The 9,880-nt window shown below is 33.7% G+C and overlaps 1 pseudogene; it reads right to left on the reverse strand.

Moving 5' to 3' along the window:
• Positions 1-2,366: 2,366 nt before the first annotated feature.
• Positions 2,367-2,434, reverse strand: LOC138822412 (U6 spliceosomal RNA; annotated as a pseudogene).
• Between the last annotated feature and the right edge of the window lie 7,446 nt (positions 2,435-9,880).

Genomic DNA, 9,880 nt, shown 5'->3' on the forward strand with positions numbered 1-9,880 from the left:
CTTGTTTACCACACTTATGCATTTAGTTTATATTTCATTTTGTCCCCTGAGAACTGTAGATAAGTTGGCATTTGTAGACAAGAAGACAGAAGGCCTTATCTGGCCATCAGTAACATTTTTGACAGCACCAGTGGTTTAAATAGTAACGCTGATCATGCTTTACCTTAAATCAGGTATGAATCCAGTCATGAGAAAACAGAGAAGCCACGTTTTGAGAGGTTGAATTTTGGAGTCTTTTACCTGCAGATTACATATCATTGGCCTTCCTTCCTTCTTTCTGTCTCTCCCTCTCTCTCTTGCTTCCTCCTTCCTCACTGCCTGTGATTCTTGGTAAGTTAGAGTGTGATCCATTTAAGTACTTGAGTAGGGTATTTTGATAATACACTTGCAGTTTTTATTTAGTAATACCTTTATTGTCTTTTTACAAAGAATGACAGCCAGTTCCTGTGGAACAATTTCTAGTTCTTATCTTAAGTGTGGTCATTGCCCTTTATTTTCTTGCCATTAAGGTTGCATAGAAGTTAGAAGTCTGTCTGATGCCTGTACCTTGCAGACGCTATTTCAATTTTATTTCTTATTTTATATATATATTTTTTATATATTTCTAGATATTTATATGACCTTACCCTGCATCCTTTAAATTAGAAAATGTTAGTAAATGTTTGAGTCTTTGCCTTTTAATTTGTTTTTGTTTTTCTCTAGAAAGTGATTACCCAGAGGCAGCCAATATGTAGATTCCAGTATTTATTTATTTATTTATTTATTTATTTATTTATTTATTGTCAGTTGTGGTGCTTGAACTCTGGGCCTTGGCACTGTCGCTCAGCTCTTCAGCTCAAGGATAGTGCTCTACTAGTTGAACCACAGCACCACTTCTGGTTTTCTGAGTGGTTTATTGGAGATAAGAGGCTCATGGACTTTCCTGCCCGGGCTGGATTTGAACCGTGATCTTCAGATCTCAGCCTCCTGAGGAGCTAGGAATACAGGTGTGAGCCACCGGTACCTGGCTCATTTATTTTTTAATCAGGAAAGTTCTCTCCATTTGCATTGGTAGTTATTACTTTTACCTTCTTTTAGTTATCATGCCTGTATTTCAGACTTATATTTGGTTACCTAAAGTTATTATAAAGTTAATTAATATTCTTAAATTATATAAAGTTATTATAATGTTAAATTTTCATAATCTTTCATTGGAAGTACTGATCAAAGCAACAGAAAAGCCACAAATATTTTCCCCATTGGTAGTTAGACTATAGAAATTATAAATTAGTAAACTTAAGGATAATCTGTCTTTTCCAGTCTGACGAGGAATGTGAAGAAATTTCTTAAGGAAAATATTGATTGTTACCAAACCAATCAGTTATTAAACAGAAATTTTATATGCAGTTAAGAAAGAATAGGTTGATAACTTCTATTTTGAATGGCCTCAGTTTAATAGACCATGCCAAAAATTTTATTAAAAAGTAATCAGAATGATTTATTAGATTTTAAAATAGAGACTTTATTAGTTCTCAGTTTCATTTTGGTTATACTTGGGGATTAGTCTCAGGGTCTCACACTTGGTCAGCAGGTGCTCAACCACTTGAGCCATGCCTCTTTTTACACTATTGATATTTAAGAGTTTGCTTTTCTAATACAAGTCTACAGACATTTTCTCCCAGATGTGGCATGTCTTTTCATTCTGATGACAGTGTCTTTTTTTTGTTATCTTTCCATAATGTACAATGGGTTAAAATTCAATACGACAGTTTATGACTCTAATGCATCTTGATCTACATCACCTCTTTCATCATTTTCTATCCCTCCCAATCTCACCCACCCGTTTCATAGGCTATATATTGAATATTATGACTGAATTTTCCTGACAGTGTCTTTTACAAAGCTAGAAATTTTATTTAATTCAAGTCTTATTTATGATTTCTTTTTCATCAATCATGTGACAATGAGAAGAGGTAATGGCCTAAAATTTAATGACTACAAAGAGATCTCTTGGCAAGCAAGAACTAGCATAGCAACATTTTACATGAAAAAGAAGGATTATTTTCATTAGCCTATACAATTAATATTAAAATATAAAAATTTTTATTATTTAAGTACATGAGCCCACTCATAAGCAATAAGCCTTTATGTTTAGATCATTGTGATATTTGATAGATTTGACTTTCATTCATCTTCATTTTTTCCTAAAACTGTTAAATAGGCCAGTGACTCACATCTATAATCCTAGATACTCAGAAAGCTGAAATCTAAATGATTATGGTTTGAGGAAAACCTGGACAGAAAAGTTTGCTGTGTGATTTCTCAAATTACCCAGCAAAAAGTAGGGATGGAGACATGGCCCAAGTGGTAGAATATTAGTCTGATAAGCGCAGGGGCCATGCTAATCTTCTCTATATCGTTCCAATTTTAGTACATGTGCTGCTGAAGTGAGCACTAGTCTGATAAGCATATGGCCCTGAGTTCAAATCCCACTAACACCAAAAATGTTGTAAAGGTCAATATTTGGGAAAAGAAAAAGCCTTTAGCTCATTAGGTTTTACAAAAGTAGGGCAACTAGCCTACCCCATAGGAAGTTATTAATTAACAAGGTTAGTATTGTTTACCCAAAATAAGTCTAGTGCTAGACTAATGAGTTTAGACTCTGAAATGAGAAAGACCTGTGTGAATTACTGTTGTGATGTGTACAAGGGACAGATTACTTTTAGCTATACAAATCAGAACCTTTATCAAAGAAGCAGCATTTTATCTAGTGTCAAGAAAGTCTGAAATTGGACACAGGAAATGGAAGAGAGGACTTTATGGTCAATGGGTTGAGGGTATGCTTTAGAAACAGATAGTTGCCCTGATCAATTTTTTGTCTCACTAAATAGCTAGGAATCATTATTTGACTCAGATTTTAAGAGTATGTCTTAAATTCTCATCCTGTAATTCTATTATACCACATCATTTTTCACACCCCAGATCGATTTGAATCTTTCAAGGGAAGAAGGCCATAAACTTTGATATAATGTCTTGTTTTAAGACATTGTAAAACTCCATTCATGTCTAAATTTGATCAAGTAGTCATCTTGCTTTCTGTTTAGGAAAGCTGAAAATACCAATGCCTTCTTCCTAGCTAGTAATGACTTACCTTCTGTAGTTAGAAATTGCCAAGTAGTTGTCTTAGTCTTGGAAAGGAATCAAAGTAATTAAAACATTTATAAAGCTATCAAGTTCTTGTAATGAGAGCTTCTCCATTTTCTTTATGTCTCTCGTACTATTAATAGATGATCATATATTTTATTGAGGACCAGAAAAATAATTATTTTCTGCCCTATTAATCCTTCAGAGTTATATAATAATAATAATAATAATAATAATAATAATAATAAAATAAATATTAAAGGAGTTCTCCCTGTTTCTGTTTTATAAAGTTATTTTAATTCAAAACACTCGTTGACATTTCTATTCCTATGGCATCTTTTCCCCCAATCTAGACATTTTTCTTCCTGCAGGTAGGGAACTTTATTTTTATTTATGAAATATTTCTGTCTTCAGTGTAAATTGCTCTTGGTAGGCAACCATACATTTTATCCAAGTCAATTTGGTGAAACACATACGTGTGTGCCAATGATACCAATTAACTTAAAATACAGAATTGAATTTTGGTGCTTCTTTATAACTTTGAATTTGGGATGGCCTAGGAGTATACTTTCTCCAGCTTAAATGGGAATGAGGAAGACAAGAAAGGGTAAAATTCAGTGCTATTCATGGCTGTAGAATTGGCTTTGTCAGTACTAAGGTACTACTCAGCACAGCCTTAGTAAATGTGGGTCCAGGATGAAAAGGGTTTGTAGTAGTTAGTCAGATACTTTGACTGTTTCAACACAGATTATCATGTAATACTGTTTCTTTTATTGCTCTGAACTAGGGCAATGACTTTTAAACTGAAGTATATTTCATTACACCAATCATAACCTTTCCATTTAACATTTATGTTATATATACTTTTAAATAAAAAGCCAAACAAGTGATTCAAAATATGGAGGACATTTACCCTCTATAGAAGTGGAGCTATTTTTGTCCTTTTTAAAATTTTTATTTTTTATTTTATTAGTACCCTTAATAACTGTGTGTGGAGTTGCCATTTGACAAAGCAGTATCTTGATCAGTATCATAATTCTCAATATTCTCACCCATCCCTCTTCTACTCATCCTTTCTCTCACTGTTCTTTTTTAATTCTATTTTTTTCTTAATATATTTTATTGTTATTGTAAAGGTGATGAACAGGGGCTGGGAAGGTGGCTCAGTGGTAGAGCGCTTGCCTTGCATGCCTGAGGCCCAGGGTTAGATTCCCCAGCACCACATAAGCAAAAGGAAAAAAAGCCAGACATGGCACTGTGGCTCAAGTGGTAGAGCACTAGCCTTGAACTGAAGAGCTGTGGGACAGCGTCCAGGCCCAGAGTTCAGGCCACACGACTGGATCCCCCCCCCCCAAAAAAAGGTGATGAACAGAGGGATCACAGTTACCTAGGTCGGGTAATGAGTACATTTCTTCACTCTCTCCCAGTTTTTCCCTCTTGTGTCCATCCACAAGTTGTACAGCTCATTTTCAACATACTGTCTGATGAGTACTACTGTTGCATTTGATGTGAGCATATTTTTAACTTCATTAAAGCATCAAGAAGCAGTCATCATGAAAGAGAATTGCATCATATTTAATGAAAGAAGTGAAAAGAGAACGGTTTAAGATCAAGATGAGCATTATAACCTCATTTCTTAGGTATGATTTTTAAGGTATGATTTTGTTAGGGATGATTTATTCCATTTATTTATTTATTTGCTAAAGCTAGCACTATACCCAGTTGACCTACAGTTCCCCGTCCTGTTTTTTGGTGGTTAATTGGAGGTAACAGTCTCACTGACTTTCCTACCTGGGCTGGCTTCCACATGCAGTCCTCAGATCTCAACTTTCTGTAGCTAGGGTTATAAATGTAAACCACTGGCAGCATCTAGGTATGACTTATTCTTAAACCTATTTTTTTTTAGAGGACAACTACACAAACTAAAATAGAGGTTCTAAGAGAGAAGGAAAGAAATGATTCATTCAAAAATTTACACAGTCTTTTGCTCTCATTCTGCCATAAGGCTAGCCAGGCTTAGATCAAGTTGGCTTTTAAAAACTAGTTGTTACAGATGAAGTTAAACTCCATGCTATTTGAAATCATCTTCATAGGCTATGTCATCTGGAGTGTGTAAAACTGTTCTATTCCCAAAGGTTTAATTCTAGACTCACCAAATCAGAATCTTTGAAAACTAAGACCAAGGATTTCTTATTTTTTTTTAAACATGATCATTAGGTTATTAAAAACCCTAGAAATTCTGAAAGGAACTGATTTGGCTGGATTAACATTTCTTATGGAAAAATTCTATTGGCATTATTCCACACAGGATAGTGAAGATTTTATGCTCTACCTATTTAACTCCTGAATGTTACTATGTAATGTAATGAGAACTTGGAGGAATTTTATCTTATTTTGTGTGTGAAAAGAAGCACATACATTTATTATACATCCTCAAAACTGTAGGACTGAAAATAATGCATAATGATGGGGAACCAAGTATAGCTAATGGAGTTCAAACATGAGATGAATATTGCAGGGAACAAGAAGAATAATAGAAAAGTTACAGCATGAATGGTAATGAAGCCATGGAAAGTCTGGTCTCTTTTTCCTTTTTACCTGAGGTTCTGAGAAAGAACTGCATGTCTTTGTGCATACTGACAGGTGCCACATGCTCAACCACTCTGACCTCTTGATAAAGTACAGATGGTGGCAACCAAGAATAGGGTAACTTTAGGGTGAAGGTGACTAAAAAGTCACACCTAAGAGAGGGAAGAAAAAGAGGTAGACAAGAAGTAAGCTTCTTGAAATTAGATTCTTGGATAGGAATTCCTTAATGAAATAAAGTTCTTTTTTATGATTGCAGCGATAGCATTTATCAAGATTTATCAAGATACTTTTCCTTTGAGCAAGATTATTATAAATACCATTTCAGGATGAAGAACTAAGAACACTCAAATGGCTTTGACTGAATCTGTGATATTTGCAATCTCACCAGGGGCAGAAGCTGTCAAATTCCATTATAAGACCTACTTTCAGACATGAGATTTGTGACTGGGGTGAAACTTTACTGGAGAGGGAGGGTGAATACAAAAGACAATAAATAAAGGGTATAGGTTATCAAGAATGCATTACAAATTGTCCTAAAGAAATGCAAACAAAAGTATAAGCCACATAGTAACACCAAGTGTGAACGTACCATCACAATTAAAGCTTAAATTTGTTCCACATGAATTTAATTTCATGGACTGTTCTGACAAAAGCTTTAAAATTAGCAGATTTAAAAGGTGCAATGAGACAAATGGAAAAAAATGACTTCCGTTAAAAAGAAGTAAGAAGTTATAAAGCAAAACTAGTACAAATTAAATAAGAAGTAGATATTAAGAAGTATGAATGTTAATTGGAAAAAACTCAAGAGTGACCATGGTACAAGCACCGTCTACTACTGTAAAAAAAAAAAAAAGAGAGAATTCAGGAGAGAAACAGGAAGTATTAAAACAATACTACAAAGACATTTGTATTTGAATAGATCTTTTTGAATGTCCAAAATTTTGAGACTTCTTTAAAGACTCCTACTTCCAAACATAATCACATTCTGAAAGACTAACGGTAATGATTTTAATCTGTGAATTTTCAAGGGACACCATTTTGTACATAGCAGATTGAAAAATAGTTAACATTTTGTGTGGATACAGAGAAAGAGAGAGGAATTCTTAATAAAATGCTCAAAGTAATGTCATTTATCACAACTCCTAATGGAAAGGAATTTGATAGCCATATATATGGTTATCAAATTCCTTTCCATTAGGAGTTGTGATAAATAAATAAATAAATATATATATGTATATATATATATATATATATATATATATATATATATATATATATATATGTATATTGCCGGTCATGGGGCCTGAACTCTGAGCCTGGGTACTGTCCCTCAGCTCTTCAGCTTAAGGCTAGCACTCTACCACTTGAACCACAGCACTACTTCTGGATTTTTCTGCCACGTGGTGCTGAGGAATTGAACCCAGGACCTCATGTATGAAGGCAAGCACTCTACCACTGAGTCACCTTCCTAGCCCCTGATAACAATATGTTTAAAGAGGTGTTTATCTATCACCCAGGAAAATTTTCAGCTATTTAGCAAAACCTTTGCACATAGACACAAGTTTAAACATGTAACAATATTCACCATGTTTAATGAATATGCATGGGATCTATGTTCTTTGGGTCTGGCTTACTTCACTTAATATGATTTTTTCCAAGTCTTTCCATTTCCTTACAAATGGAGTGATGTCATTCTTTCTGATGGAGGCATAGACTAAGTTCCATTGTGTATATATACCACATTTTCTTGATCCATTCATCTCCTGAGGGCAAGTGGGTTGGTTCCATACCTTAGCTATGTAGCTACCAGATAGTGTATAATTCACTATAATCCATACTGGTAGCTTTTCAAAGTAGTCTTATCAGGTTGTTCTAATTCACAAAATATTATAGTTGCCTTGCTTTATATTTTTACCAACAACTGTTCTAATCATTTTTCATTTTAGCAATTGTATTTGGTATGTAAGAAGGATCTTGTTTTAACCTCAAATTCCTTGATGACTAATTATAACTGATTAGGTTTATATTTATGTCAAATGGGTACTATGCATACAATCTATAAAAATATACATGCTGTTTTGTAGATACTATTTTAAGCATTGTGTACTTTAAAAAATTGGCCTATTTTTTTCTTAATGATCTATATGCACGCTTTAATTTTCTGAATGTGAATGCTTTTTTCAGTGTTTGCCTTCTAATTCTTAATTCTTTTTGTATTAATTATGTTATGCTATTACGTTAATTATGCTTTGTTGACCCAGAATATCTTAACTTTAATGAAACTCAATTTCTTGATCAAGTTTTTAAGAGCTTTCTATGTTCTGTTATATAGAAATTGTCTAGCCCAAGGTCATAAAGATATTTTCCTATTTTCCTCTAGAAGATTTTCATTTAGAATGTAGATCTATGATCCATTTCAAATTAATTTTTGTGTATGGTATGAAGAAGCCATAGTTCATTCCTTTCCATTTTTATATTCTATTGTTCCCACACCATTTAATAATAAGATTAGCCTTCCTGTATTGAAAAGATGAGATACCTTTGAAGTAAATCAGGTGATCAGTTATAAGTGAGTCCATTTCTGGAGTCTGTTCTACTCACTTGATGTGTTTTTTTTATATCCTCTTGTCAATGGCATATTACCTTAAATGTTATTAAGACAGGTCTTGAAATCTGCTAATGCAAATATCTCAAATTCTATTCTTTTCCAGTTGTTTTGACTATTTTAAATCCTTTTAATTTTCATATAAATTCTAGCATCTCCTTGTCATTCTTTCTCTCACATACCACAAAGATGCTGGTGTTCTGATGAGGGCTGCATCTACTCCATAGATCAATTTGAGGAGAATTGACATTTTAACAACATCAGGCCTTTTTGTTCATGAATATTGCATATTTCTGCATTTATTTAAGACTTCTTTAGCTTCTCTCAAAATATTTTATTGTTTTCCATTGCAGAGACCTCAAATAGATTTTAATATATTTATTCCTACTTATTTGATAGTTTTGAAGCCATCTAAGTGATACTCTATTCTCCAATTATTTCTTGCTACCATATAAATCCATTTTTATGTATTAAGTTACCATCATGGACTACTAATACATTATGGCTAATATTAATTTCTTCATTAGGCCCAATGCTTTCCAGATTCCTTTAGATTTTTGTTTATTATAATATCTGAGAATATTGACAGTGTAATATTTTTCCTTTTCTATTTTTAAACATCTTCTTTATTTCTCCCACATTACTTAAAGTACCATGTGGAATAGAAAAATCATCTTTTCTTTTTTAAGGCAAAAGAATTAAAGTTATTTGTAAATGAAAACAAAGCCTTGAAAGAAAGTAGCAAAGCTTTCCGTCTGAGAGAGGCTTCAAAGAGGAGTTCTTGATCTTTATTTCTTCCTTCCTTCTTTCTTTCCTTCCTTCCTTCCTTCCTTCCTTTCTTTTTTCTTTCTTTCTTTCTTTCTTTCTTTCTTTCTTTCTTCCTTCCTTCCTTCCTTCCTTTCTTTCTTCCTTTCTTTCTTTCTTTCTTCCTTTCATCCTTCCTTCCTTCCTTCCTTCCTTTCTTCCTTCCTTCCTTCCTTTCTTTCTTTCTTTCTTTCTTTCTTTCTTTCTTTCTTTCTTTCTTTCTTTCTTTCTTTCTTTCTTTCTTTCTTTCTTTCTTCCTTCCTTTCTTCCTTTCGTCCGTCCTTCCTTCCTTCCTTTCTTTCTTTCTTTCTTTCTTTCTTTCTTTCTTTCTTTCTTTCTTTCTTTCTTTCTTTCTTTCTTTCTTTCTTTCTTTCTTTCTTTCTTTCTTTCTTTCTTTCTTTCTTTTTCTGTAGGTCTTAGGGCTTGAACTTTGGGCCTGGGAGCTGTCCCTCAGCTATTCATCTCAAGGTTAGCGCTCTACCACTTGAGCCACAGCGCTACTTCCAGTTTTCTGAGTGGTTTATTGGAAATAACAGTCTCATGAACTTTTCCTGCCTGGACTGGCTTTGAACCGTGATCTTCAGATCTCAGCCTCCTGAGTAGCTAGGATTATTGGCATGAGCCACCAGCACCTGGCTGTGATCATCTTTCTTAACTAAAAGGAAAACTGTTCAATATTTTTTTTATCATTAGTATGGTGCTATCTGTAGAATTTTTAGGGTAGAGCTCTATCTTACTTCTTTTATTGGTAAGCTAACA

The sequence above is a fragment of the Dipodomys merriami genome, unplaced genomic scaffold, assembly GCF_024711535.1.
Source record: "Dipodomys merriami isolate MVZ:Mamm:240054 unplaced genomic scaffold, mDipMer1.0.p SCAF_11, whole genome shotgun sequence".
In the NCBI taxonomy this organism is placed as follows: Eukaryota; Metazoa; Chordata; class Mammalia; order Rodentia; family Heteromyidae; genus Dipodomys; species Dipodomys merriami.